At 45.6% G+C, this 14,169-nt stretch overlaps 1 protein-coding gene and 1 pseudogene across 2 annotated transcripts in view; both read right to left on the reverse strand.

The window, feature by feature from the left end:
* LOC141515556 (ephrin type-B receptor 2-like) overlaps positions 1–12,183 on the reverse strand; it is a 28,555-nt pseudogene extending 16,372 nt beyond the window's left edge.
* TBC1D22A (TBC1 domain family member 22A) overlaps positions 1–14,169 on the reverse strand; it is a 357,164-nt gene that overhangs the window by 111,892 nt on the left and 231,103 nt on the right. The gene's annotated exons all lie outside the window — the stretch shown is intronic.

The following is a 14,169-nucleotide window of genomic DNA, read 5'->3' on the forward strand; positions in this document are numbered from 1 at the left end:
CCATACCATTTTCAGGGTTTATAAAAGCCTACAGAGTTGGACACAAGTCATCATCACTCTCACTGGCCAGACCAGGAAAAAGACTCAGAGCAGCAAAATGTCTCGATGGAAACTCAGATTTCTAAAGCACTTTGAGATTCCCAAGGGCTCCCTAAGATACATTTCAGTCACATCTGACTGCATGATCTAATTTAGAGTTTTCTTGGCAAAATACAGTGGTCTGCCATGTCCATCTCGGGTTCATCTGAAAGAAAAACAGATGCCAACAGAGTGAAGTGACTTGCCCAGGGTCACACAGTTACTTAGTGTCTGGGTCCATACTTGAACTCAAGTCTCCTAACTTCAGGTCTAGTGCTCTATCCACAGCACCCCCCAATTACCCCAGCATAACTGAGGTCCTTAGTTAAGGCTGTTTAGGTGGATAAAAGAAGTGAGATCAGTGAAGGGCAAACTCTGCCCTCAAGGAGCTAACACAACTAGGAAAGATAAGACCCCAAAGAACAGTCACCAAGTCCTATAGGTCCTTCTGCCTCCCCCAGGTTTGGAGCTTCCAGATTTTGGAATTGTCATCAAGCCCTCACTATGGCTCTACAAACACTGGGGTGGAACTGAGGGCTCCTGGCTGCTCCTTGCCTGATCCTTGTTGGATCTGGCACAAGATAATTCACCCTCCCCAGGCTTCTGTCCTCTCACGTATAAAATGAGGGAGTCGGCCACTCACTCCAGCTCTAAATGTCCAGGTACCAAACCCTGTGCACCCCATGCCATGTCTGCCTAGCCTGGGCCAGGAACACTGACTTCTCTCCTGTTCCCTTCAGTCTATTACTTAGCTTCTTCTTCCGGATTCTAACATGGATGCTTAGGGCTGCTACTGCATCACCAACTCTGCCCTGGACCTCTATTGCTTCAGTCTTTTTTTTTTCTTTAGATTTTTTTTTCAAGGCAATGAGGTTAAAGTGGCTTGCCCAAGGCCACATGCCTGGGTAACTATTAAGTGTCTGAGGTCACATTTGAACTCAGGTCCTCCTGACTCCAAGGCCAGTGCTCTATCCACTGTGCCACCTAGCCGCCCCATTGCTTCAGTCTTGAGGATGGCCATGGTCCCTTTCAGAGCAACCTCCCTCCACCGACTCTAGACTTCGCTGGGGGTCCTCCTACTCTGACTTCACCTGCAGAGTGTCGAGCATGGCGTGGTCTGAGGCAATCTCACATCTATGACGAGTTTACCAGTCTGACCAAGTCTATGGATGGGAGCCAGGTGATTACTCTACCCAAATCAGCCTGGGCCAGAGCTCTGGTAACTGGGGGTAGCCAGCCCAATCAGACGCAGCTTTTGGAAAAGCCCAAGTGAGGATGAGATGGGCAAGACCAACCAGGCCCCAATTTTCTCCTAAGGACTTCATGTCCACAATATGATTAAAGACCTAAAGAAGGAAGAGGAGAGAAGGGACAGAAATGGGCCAATGCTGGTCTGTCAACCTTCACCTCCAGAGCTTTCCCCAAGAGGTGGGAGGAGCCCAGTCTCCCGAAGCTTAACAGAAAGCTTATTTTAAGGTTTAATAAGCCCCCAAAACAGTGATTGCTGAGCTGTGTGTGAGCCAAGATGTTGTCACTGCCGCAATCTGCACCACTGAATGAGAGCTGAGAGTGAAGGAAGCAGCCTGGAGCAGCAGAAGGAAGACTGGCTGGAGAGGCTCAAATCCTAACCCTGTCCCTTACCAGCTTTGAAATCTTAAGCAAGTCATCTGTGGAATCCCTGTCTTCTCATCTGTAAGATGGGGCAAATATTCTTACATTAGCTAAAGGAAGGATAGGGAGAATAAGCCTTAAATCTTCGTAAACTGGGAAGCATCATTCCAGGAAGAGCTATTTTCCTTTCTACAAAAATGGAAAAGGGAGGAGAGAGATGAGAAGATAGAGGGAAAGGCCAGAGAGACAATATTGGAGAGAGAAAAATTCTAACTACTTGTAAATTCAAACTGAAAGTTTAGTTGATAAAGACTTCAGGGTCTGTCAGAGACCAGGCTGAACAAGCCTTTAAGTACAAAAAAGGGCAGAGCCCAGAGTGGGGCATGCACAGTGTCCAGTAGCCTCACTGTGCAGGACATATGCCTCGGGACAGCCTATGCTAGCTTTCTGGCCTTCTCTGAACCTGCCTGGCAATCTCTGGCACATCTCACCTTCCAAACTGATTCCTTGCCTCCTTGAAAAACCAATGGCTATGGATCTTAGCTTTGGGCACTGAAGCCCATCCCTACTGAAAAGGCTCAAGTAGAGATCTCTCTGGCAGGTCCCAGGGTCCCAACTCACTAACAGACAAAAACCTCAGGGTCAAAAGGGATCTCAGAAGTCAAACCAAGTCTTCCCTGAACAGGAATTTCCTTGGCCACAATCTTCACAAATGGCCTTACTGTTTCTATTTAAAGGCCTCAAGAGATGAAGAATTGGTCATCACTCGAGGCAGTCCATTTTCTATTTAGAAGGTTCTATTCAGGGCAAGTTTTTTCCTCATATCTAACTGAAATTGGCTCCTCTAAAGCATTCAATTATAACTCCTCATTCTGCCCTTTGGGGCCAAGCAAAGCAGCCTGATTTCTCTCCCACACTCACAGTCCTTCAAGGCCATGAAGACAGGAAAAACGGGCTTCCAACAGCATAAGGCTTTTTTTCCTCAGTTTCTTCTATCAGTTCATGTAAGTCATAGTTCCCAGTAAGTCTTCCCAAAATTCACCATGCCTGGCCAACCAAAATCTACTGAGAAAATCTAATCAGAACTATTGCCTCCCTCAGCTCAGATGCCAAGCCTCCATTAGATGACAAGCAATCTAAAACACACCTTGACTCCCTTTGGGGTTCATCCTTTTAGCTCTTCTGGTTGACCTGGCCCACAAAAACTTGTCAAGGGTCACATGTAGAATTTAATATTTATTTGTGTCTACAATGTAATCCACAGTACTAAAGAGTATAATAATAATAATAATAATAATATATAATAATGCTGCACGAATGGGCTTTGAGAGCTGCAGGTTGGACATAATAGTTCTGGAAGATACAATGCTGAAGCTGGCTAAAATAAACAGCATAGCTGGCTCCTAAAAAGGATGAGTCCAAGTTACCCCTGAAGTGAGGAGAGATCTCAAGGGCTCAGTTTTTTGCAAGACAATGGAGTTAAATGACTTGCCCAAGGTTAGACAGCTAGGTAATTATTAAATGTCTGAGGCTGGTTTTGAACTCAGGTACTCCTGACTCCAGGAAGCAGCTGTCCTTTCACTCTCCAGAAGCACTGCTTCTTCCCACTTATCTCCAAAGGACCTTCTGGACCCTACCAGGTAGTCTAAGGGTTTAGCATTCCCTTTTTATAAATGAAGAAACTGAGGCAGCGAGAAGTTGTCATCTGCTCAGTCATAAAACTGAGGGAGAATCAATCATTCAATCAGTTAGTAAGCCCAGCTCATGTACCAGACTCTGCATTAGGGGCAGATGGCACTGGAACAATAGGGAAATTTGTCCTGGCTTTGTGGGGCTTTCCTTCCAGCCAGCTGAACTTGGGTCTCAAGCATCTCAAGTCAGTGACCTCGTTCAATCCTGAGTTTCTCATACTCAGAAGGTTATAGAAGTGAGTGACTGGAACTGTAATCATGCCAAACTGACTGACTTTTGGAATTGCTCCTTGATCAGTCCCAGCCAGCCATAGTGCCATTGGCAGGTGGTCACACTGGGAAATCTTTGGAAGCCAAAGTTCTTCTCTGTGGCTAGCCCAGTGCAGGAGAACAACTAGGGCTGGGACTCTGGAATGTGAGCCAGGAGGAAGTGTACAGACTGGGCCTCTGTCCTAACAAGGTAATATAAATGAAAATGTAAGTGAAAAATAAATGAAGTACAACAGAGAAATAGAGAGGGAAAGAGGAGAAAAAGATTTAGGATCACAGTATTTTTAGACTGCAAACACTTTAGAAGTCATCCATTATAACGTTTCCACTAGATAGATGGGGAAACTGAGACCCTAAGAAGTCCTACAGGTCATGTCAGTGATAGGCTCAGGACTGAAGATTTCTAGGAGAGTGTGACACTGGCTTTAAATACAGTGAATGATTTAAAGAGTTAGAGATAGTAATAACAACAATAACTGGCATTTATCTAGAACTTTGCAAATATCTCATTTCTTCCTTAAAAAAGTTTGGGAGACAGGTGCCATTCTTATCTCCATTTTAAAGATGAAGAAACTGAGAAAACAGAGGTTGACTTGCCTAGGGTCTCACAATCATTGTCTTAAGTTGGGATCTGAACTCAGATCTCTTCCTGACTCTGCACCCAGCCATCTATCCACTATGGCACCTAGTTGGCTGCCTCTAATTCTAAGAAGAGGGCTGAAGGAATGATTGTACTCCAGTTTGTCTTTAGTCAGTCCTCAGGATAGGGAATTGCATAAACTTGTCTTGGTTGGCACCAGATTAAATTCGAGTTTAAGTAATTTCATTGTGGTGGAGGTTGTTGTTGGTGCTGAGGATGCCTGTGGGGAAGGGCCTGCCTTTTTCATAGGTGGACAGCTCAGGTCTGAATGCATTAGAAAAAGAATCTTTGTGAGAAGGGAAAAAAAAAATCACCTGATCACTAGTGAAGAAAACCTGGTGCCTCAAGTGGAGGTGATGAAGTCTTGGGGAGGACCATCCCTTGTGATGTCTTGTGGGACCAAGGGCACAATGATGGCTGCAGGGCACTGGGGTTCATCCAGTCATTTGCATGGCTGTTTTTAGAGATCTGATGTCTCTGACAACAGAATGGTCAATCTGATAATGTTTGGGAGGAGAATTCAAAGAGCTTAACTGGCTAATTAGTCTGAGGAGGACTTTGTAGACATGGCTTTCCAGTTCTGCTCCTCTTGTCCCTTTGCTTCACATAATTCTGTTAAGTTGACTCTATCACATTTCGTCAGGGACATTTTTAGGAATTATAAGAGAATGTTTCAAAGACATTTATCCAAGGACAGCCTCATGCCTTTTAAAAATGAACCCTTGGAACTCATTGGTGCAGTGGATAGAGCAGGTTCCCAAGGCTTCTCAGTCATCTCAATACTGGCACCCCCTTCTGTGAGACTCCCCCCACTTTGTGTCAATAGCTGGGTCCTACCTCATTGTTTGCTTGCTGGCTCTCCCATTAATGTGAGCTCCTGGAGGGCAGGAACTGTCTTGTGCCTTTCTTGGTCACCCCAGCATCTGGCTTACAGTAGGTGCAGAATGAATGACTTTACTTAACGAGTGACTGGGAGTCAGGAGAACTGTTGTTCCTTAAGCTCCTATCTGGGTGACATGAGACATCACTCCCCACCTTGAAGCCTCAGCTTTGGCAGGAATCACTTTCGTGCCCCCCCCCCCAGAATCCTTTGCATCTAGGGTCGAACAACAACAAAACTCAAAGCCCTTTTAAACAGGAAACTTCCTTGGCAGTTACACAGGAAACAAAGGCTTTCCCAGTTCAGCACCAAGAGGAGGACAGCGACTGCAGGTAGAGCCCAGCATCTATAGGAGGACAGTCCCTCAGCCAAAGAAAGCTAAAAGTAGTGAGTTTTCACCCAGACCCAGGCAGGAGCATCTGCTAGAGCCAGGGACCAGGGGACCCCAGGCTCTCAAACATGCTCAGGACTGGTGTTCTCCGAGTCTCTTGAGTCACACACAAATGCTGCCTGAGGATGCCAGGAACACTCCACAGGAAGACTCCCAGGGATGAAGTTGGGCCTTCCAGAGCTGCCTCCCCCAGGGAGCAGGGACACGAGTCAGTCATTAAGCCTGGTTTTCCTGTTGCCAAGGACATCAAGGAGCTCTGTTTTCAAATTCTGGATCCACCACATGAAAGAGAATGGCTACTCTAACCTACAGGTTTTCTTTCTGCCCACAAGTCAATTGGGACATTTGTACTAACTATCATCACTCACAAGACCATGGTCAGAAAAGCATTTTGGATGCTTGAAGATACCACAGAAATACACGTTCTCAACATGTCCAACCCGCACTAGTTTTTTTCCCATTTAATTTTAATATCTTTCATTTTTCTATCACTTCCAGTTCTGAATAGGCTCTCCTCAAATCCCAGGTCCACCCTTCCTTGGCTGTTCTCTACCCCAAGAACTGTCCCTTCTCACATTTAAAAAGAAAGAGAAAAAGAATCCTTTCCTGGCCCCAAGCACCACATCCCCAGGTATCTCTACCCAGGGGCTGAGCCTATAACCACAGCCTCCAATTGGGGTCAGCCCCTCAGTCAGATGAAGGACCATGTGGCCAATGAACTCTTCCCTTCTGGAGCTAAGCTCCCTCTTACCCACAGGACAAATGCCCAAGCTCTTCACTCAGGCCTTCCAAGGTCTTGCAATGTAAACTTTCTCCTCCATTTAGGTCAGGGGACCCTGTGCCCCACCAAGATCACTATCAGCTTTCCTGACCCAAAATAGTCACCCAAATAGATAGTCAGATCTTTCCCTCCTTTTGTCTTTCTCACAGTAATCTAGTTGTGGGAGGTATCACTAAATGAGGGTGCATCAAATGGAATCCATTTTAATGATTTAAAATTCTAATTTAAGTCACAGCCAAGAAGGCTCAATTTCAATTTCCTAATTTAAAAACAGCTTCTCCTTGTATCTGCAAGACAACTAACTTTAGTATATGGTCCTCATAACTGATCTCACTTTCTTACAGTTTATTTGCCTTCTTAAGAGTATTTACTTTCAGACACAAATCCATAGCACTAATAAGGCAAATTATATACATGTCCCCATCTCCGCAGACAGCTTTTAGAGACACAAACTGACAGGCCTGAGAATTGATGATAAGCATTTATCAGAAGTTTAATGGGACTGATAGACTGTCTGAACACTAGCTCCTGCTGAGTAGAGTAGTTTGCTATATTCTAAATCAGAATCACAAAATGAGAGATAAGGGGGGGAAGCTGAAAAATCACCAAGTGGTAGAAATGCCACAGATTATGCAAGTTGAGATGGCCTTCTTCTAAAAATGCAGAAATGCAAAGTCATAAACTCAGTTTAAACAAATTTCCAGTTAAAATTATCATTACAGAGGCTTAAAAAATAAGCATCAAATGTCTTTTATAGTTTTGAAACCATTTTAAAGTCTTATTTTTTTAAATGACTTTTGAAACTGCCCCTCCCTCATATTCCCAAAACATTAAGGATGAGACCCAGAATCCATTAGGGGAAACAAGTATAGTATTGATGCCGCACAGTTAAGAATGCCCATGCAGGATACATATGGCTCCTCTCTTACAGGACCCAAGAGCTGACGGATCTCATCAGTTCAGGTCACTGTGCCTTCATGCCAGATGCATGCTACTGTCCTGGGGAAGTAACCCAAAAATGAGAAGTCACAAGACCTGGAGTACAAAGAACCCAAGCTTGGCAGAGAATAGTTGCCTGACCCTGGACAAGTCACTTGACCTCTAGACCTGACAGAATCACATCCTCTTCAGAATGTCCCTGGAGTTCTGGAAGGTCTTTAGGCATGCCTGAATTGGGGCAGCAGTGGTTCTCTCCAGAGGGACACCTGCCTGGTGGAGAGGCCTTAATCTTCACTCAGAACAGACCAAGTCCTCCTGTGGCCAGGAGCTAAACTCAACTATTTTATTCCTTTGCTTGTGGCACTGGAGAAGGTCAGCAACTTCACTGGAGCCACTGGTGGCTTCTTCTCTTTAAGCTACTTGATAACTTGAAAAAAACAAGTTTGGGACCAGGTCAAGTCATCTTTACCGCTGGCCCAATGCAGAACTGCCCAAAGGAGTGGTCCAAAGCCCTGGACATGAAGCAGCACATGGGAAAGAAGGCTGAACCTGGAGCTGGGACACACCTGGGCTCTGATTCAGACATTTACTACCTGAGCATCCACTGGCACGTCCCATCCTCTTTCTAAGCCTCAATTTCCTCACTTGAAAAATGGGGGTGAAGTCTGCACCTCTCTCACAGCTATGTGAGCACTGAATGAGGCAATGTGAAGTCCTTTACAAACTTTAAAAAACACAGTCATGTCAGGTCTTATTGTTTGTAGCACTCATAGACCAGAATTCTCACCTGGAAAAGACTTGAGAACACAGAACTGGGAATATTAGAGCTGGAATGTGGACTATCAGGTATGGGAGGGGCCTTAGAAAAGCAAAGGTCAGAGCTGGAATATTAGAACTGGGAGGGGGGTCTTAGAACAGAGGATGTCAGAGCTAGGAGGTTCCTTGGAATGTGAGATGTCAGAAATGGGAAGGACCTCAAACAGGTAGGGTCAGACTAGAGGGGTCTCAGAACAGGTAAGGTCAGAGCTGGAACGGCCCTTAAGACAGGAAAGGTGAGAGCTGGAAGAGATCTTAGAACATGGAGAGTTGGAGCTAGAGGGGTCTCAGAACAGGAAATGTCAGGGCTGGGAAGGGCTTTCGAACAGGGAGTGTCAGGGTTGTGAGGGTCTTCAGAAACCGTCTGCCATCCCACTACTTGATTTTATAGATAAGAAAATTTAGAACCTGAGATCTCAAGAGACTTTCCAAGATCACAAGTCAGTGGCAATAAGGGCCTAGATTTTCTACACGTGGATTGACTAAAACTGTGTGGTTCATACCTCACCCTAATGATGCCTTTGAGATTCAAGTTTATAGGATTCAGAATGTTGGATTTGGTTTCCAGTTTATTCTCAATAGCTCTTCTTTTGTGCTTATTGTAAGTTCATTTATTTGTTGGCTTTCTAATTTTTTAAATGCATTTTCAATTCATTAATCCTCTTTTCCTATTTTGTTAATGTATGTTTGTAAGGATATGATTTTCCCCCTAAGGACTACTCTGACTCCATGAAATTGAAAAGCTTTTGCACAGACAGAATTAATGTACCTGGATAAGAAAGGAAGCAGACAAATTGGGGTGGGGGAAGGAATCTTTGTATCAAATTTCTATGAGAGAGAGCAGCTAAGTGGCAAAGTGGATAGAGCACCAGCCCTGGAGTCAGGAGGAGCTGAGTTCAAATCCAACCTCAGAAACTTAATAATTACCTAGCTGTGTGACCTTGGGCAAGCCATTTAACCCCATTGCCTAGCAAAAAAAAATTTCTATAATAAAGGTTTGGTGTCCAGGATGTATAAATAATTAAAAGTTAGATGTCTATGTATATGCATCTAAATCTAAAAATGTCAAAGGATATAAGCAGTTTTTAAAAGAATTGCACAACATGAAAAATGCTCCAAATCACTAATAATAATAAGATAAATACTAATCAAAAGACTCATACCATGAAAACTGATAAGTGACAAAAGATGGCAACAGTCAATATAGGAGGAACTGTGGAAATATAGACACATTGGTGCCCTGTTGGCGGAGCTGAGAATCAGTACGTGCATTCTGGAGAACAATCTGTAATTTTACAAAGTGACCAAATTGTCACTTCCTTTTGGCCCAGAGATTCCATGAATGGGTTTATACCCCAAGGAGACCACTGATAAGAAGAAAGTCCCTACATGCTTAAGTGTGCTAGCAAAGGACGGGAAACAAAAGTAGATAATGAAATTGGTACATGAATGTATGCTATAAGAAATGACGAATGTGAAGCATTCTGAGGAGCAGGGAAAATCTACATGAACAGAAAGAGAGCAAAATCAGCAGAAGCAAGAAAATAATGGACACAATGGAAAGAGTCACAGAAGAAACAACTCCTCCAAAATGAAGGCTGCAGAATGATAGAGAAGCAGCATGGCTCCAAAGAAGAGCGATGAGAAGATGCCCCATCCCTTGGGAGAAGTCACAATGGAGTGCAGAGCAAACATTTTCACTTTTTCCATGTCCTGAAAGCATTTATGCAGATTTTTTTGCCACTAACAATCTAGGTGGTTAAAGGATAGCTGGGGAGACTGTGGTCATGAAAAAAATATTCCATCCACAGAAATTGATTTGGACAACAAAAGTTATGCTGGCTTTGAATAAGTTCCCAATCCTTCTGAAGCATAAGCTCTCTGAGCAGCATCAGCACCATGAATCGGGGATCAAACATGAATTGAGATGTTTGTTCCAGAAAGCCCTGACCAGAGCAGGGAGTCCACTGCTCTCTGACATCCAAATCCAGTAGACCCAGGACAGAGGCTTGCCCAGCAAGGAAGGGCCCCAAAACTCCAAGAGTCTGACTGCAACTCCCATTACCGCCTGGGATCCTTTCTCCCTCATATTGCTTTACATCCATAATTCCTTAATGACAGGGGTCCCTGATGGGTGGGGCACTAGCTCAGAAACCACCTCTTGGTGACAAACCTCCTGATGTCCCCACCTTGACCTGGAACTGGAAGGAAGTCCCTTGGTCTGTCCTGTCCTGGTGAGACAGGGGCTTCCAAAAGAGGCATCAGCTACATAATTTTTATGACAAAAATGCTGAAAAGACCAGCTGTTTAATGTCAAGAGCTGGAAGACCCAGGAGGACTTCTAGACTAGGCCAAGGGTTCTAAATGGGAATGCCAAGGTACGGAATGGGGAGAAGTATGAACAATTGGATTTGAATATTGTCAGTATCCTTGGTAATCCTACATAATTTTGCCCTATGAACAAAAGGCATGTTCTCAAACCCTGTTCCAGGTCAACCCCCAGTCCAGACAGGAAGAGTCTCTGCCTCACACCTGAGGAGGGCTCCTGCAGATTCTGACTTCATTCCACCTGGTGGCCTAAAAGTATCTAGGTGGCAATCAGAATATTCTGCGGCCATGGCAGGGCCCCCAGGAGAGCCAGGGGCTTTCTGTAAACTAAAGCATTCTGGGACGGCTGCTGGTTGAAGCTTAAAAGGACTCAGTTTAGGAAGCAGTTCCTCAAAATTGGGTCCAAGTAGCTAAAACTTCCCCTGACTTGTCTGATGGAACTCTGTTTTTAGCTTTCTTTGAGAAGGAGGCATGATCTCACCAATAGAGTAGAATGTATTGTTAATCTAATAAAATGCTTGGCTGAGAAGTCCCACAAGCTATGAGAGAGAGAGAGATGCTATGGAATTCAAAATTGACTATGAAAGTAAGGAACAGGAAGAAAAAGAGGTTGTTAAGAGTTCTACTAGCATTCAAATTTTGTTTCAACAAAACCCCCCAAATACCCCCAAACCATCTAAGCATATGGCAAAGAGCATGTGGGGAAGCAAGTGTACAGAGCACCAGCCCTGGAGTCAGGAAGACCTGAGTTCAAATCTAGTTTCAGACCCTTAATAATTACCTAGCTGTGTGACCTTAATCCCCCATTGTCTTGCAAAAAAAAGAAAAGAGAGAAAGGGAAAGACCTGCATGTTTGGTACGTCCCTTAGAGAGGGAATTAACAGCTGAGCTCCAAGAGCAGGGAGGTGATGGACCTCCCATTCTCTGCCCCCCTCCACAAGGATCAGTTCTGGGGGCACTTCTGGGAAGGGCACAGACAAGCTAGAGCATGCCCAGCAAAGGGAAAGCATGTAGAAGAGACTCTAAGTGATGACTCAGGTTAAGGTACAAAGACTGGGGGCACCCAGAATGGAGAAGAAAAGTCTTCTGGGGCTCCTGTTCAGTGACAGAGGAGACCAGTGAATAGAACCAGGAGCAAGCCATGGACAAGCTGCTAGGAGGTCCACGGCTATAAGTGTGCCTAGGGAAGGAACGAGTTGCCTCCAGAAGGGATTCAGTCCTGGAGGTTAAACAGGAGCAGAGCCCAGGATCTCACCCCCCCCCCCCAGAATGGACCACTTCAGGATGCTGGGTGGCTTCTCCACCACTCGAGGCCTTCAGCGATCCCCTGGTGCTCTGCATCCAGAGTTGGGACACAAGTTCCCCCCCACACACACACACACCCTGGGGCAGCCCTTCCAGATCCTAGCAATTTTCTGATGTTAAGTGACTGCTCTCTGAGACCCAGCTGCCAGCAGCCACGTGAATGAGGCTTCCAAAGGGGCTACAGAACAAAGATCTGGAAAGCCCATCTGAGAGGAGCTCTTGGAATGAGACTCTAGAAGCTGTCTGACAAAAGACTTTATTGTGCTTCCTGTTGCCAAGCAGCAGCAACTCACATAGACACCCATCATAGAACTTTCAAGTCATAACGAAGATTATATTCATTATGAATTTTGAAAACAGTGACTATAAAATGCGCCTCAAATTACTCTGCCTGCCTCCAAGGACAATTTTCTCTACTCTCGGCAACTGGGGAAGACTTTGTTCTCCTGTAGTTTGGTCATTGCTATCTAAATGTGAAAACCCTCCCCCCCGCCCAACCTAAGAGGCTTCATTGGAAGATGGTCTGAGGGAGACAGTGCCTGTGAATGGAGCCTATTAGAAGCATGCTGTCCCTCCAGCCCAGCCCAGCTCCAGGGAACTCAGCCTCTCGGTCTAAATGTCTAACATTAGCAGCCTCAGTTTGTCCATCTGTCAAATGAATCAGCATCTGACCACCCTCCCAGGACTGAATACATGGCCTTAAGAGAAACCTAGGAAACTGGCCTCAAGTCAGTAAAAACATCTTGGGTTCTTTTATCAGCGGCATAACACCTCCCTTATATGGGACTATATTACCATGCTCCCCTCCCCTGAATCTGTCATTTGCGGTGAGGGGAGGGGACATTTGTTGTCTTTCCCATGGGACAGTAGGGATGGGGAGCAGCCTATTTTCTGGAAACCAACAAAAACCCAGTGTCCGAGCAGCAGGGGAGCGTGACGCCCCAGTTGCCACCAGGTGGCACTGCACTCCAGCCACATATTCTTCCAGCCTGCAGTGGAGAGGGCATCTACACTGCCCGTGACCAGGGGCACCTCCTGCCCCCAGTCGCAACTGGCTCAGCAGTGGGGCCCTGATCTCCCAGCGATCCAAAAATGAAAAGGAAACACCCCCAAATACCAACAACAAGGGCACCTAGAAGTTTTGAAGACTGGCTCTGCAAGACAGAGCACAGAGGGCTAGGCCCAGGGGCAAATTCAGCCTCAGACACTTTCTAGCTGGCTGACTTCAGGCACTGCCTGCCTCAGTCTCCTCATCTATGAAAATGGGGATCAGTAGAGTACCTCCCTCCTCAGGTTGCCTTGGGGAGGACCACTGAGCTCTGATTTGTAAAGAAGCTAGCACAGTGGCTGATCCCTCACAGCAATGATAGAAATGGCTATTCCCTCGGTCTCATGTCTGCCTCTGTTTCCTCAATTGTAAAGTGGGGATAAGAATGGCATCTCCTGCTAGGGTTGTATTGGGGGGATCCAATGAAAAGTTAACATAGTGTCTGACTCCTCACAGCAATGATAGAAATGATTATTCCCTGGGCCTTACTATCAAGGAGGGGGATCAGAATGGTACCTATCTTCCAGGCTTGTTGTGAGAAAAAAAAAAGAGATTTGTAAAATATTTGCCTAAATCACCATATAATCATTATTGTTATTCTTATTAGAGCCCCCATTCCCAACACACTCTGCTCCATGGTATATTGGTCCAGCCCACTCACCACCTGGGCCATCCAGCCTTCCAATTAGGGCAGAACCTAGGGGTAGGTGGGTACTGAAGAGTGAAAAGGGGCCCTCCCCCTCAGGTACCCAGGGTCATTAGGGAGAGCAAGAGAATCAAGAGTGGGATCTTCTTCCCCATCAGCCCCCCCACAAGATGGTTCCGAGCTGTGGATCCCAAGCAGGCCTCTTCCTGAATGAAGCCAGCCACAGTGGTGATATCAAGCAGACTGCTCCTATCCGGATGTCTGCCCTCTCCCTTTCTTGAGCCAAATAAATAATAACAAACCACAAGTCCTTTCCAACAGCAAATTAAGTGAAAAGAGCAAAATGAAGTCAGGCTGTGGGCACAAGGGGGCACCTGAGACATGTGGCAGCAGACTCGGTCACCTGTGAGCCTGGAGAGGTTGAACCTTCTCAAGGTGAAAAGCCTTCCCAGGTCAGTTGTGATCTAGGCATGATCCTGGGGATGGGAAGGCCTTCTACTTCAAACTCTGAAGTGCTTAATGAAAAAGAAAGTTGTGGGAAGAGCCCATGTCCAGTTCTATTTCCTGGACAAGAGGTGCTGCCCTAACAGGCCAGCATGGATCTGGCAAAGGGCCTCACAAGACAGTACCTGGAACCCTCAACTTCTTTAGAGACTTAGCTCTGGCTTCAGTTCCTCCTCAAGAGCTCAGCTTTCCTGATCCAGCCTTGAAGAAGTTCTTTCTTCAAGGGAGCTGGCCCTGCCTT

The sequence above is a fragment of the Macrotis lagotis genome, chromosome 2 (assembly GCF_037893015.1).
Source record: "Macrotis lagotis isolate mMagLag1 chromosome 2, bilby.v1.9.chrom.fasta, whole genome shotgun sequence".
Lineage (NCBI taxonomy): Eukaryota > Metazoa > Chordata > Mammalia > Peramelemorphia > Peramelidae > Macrotis > Macrotis lagotis.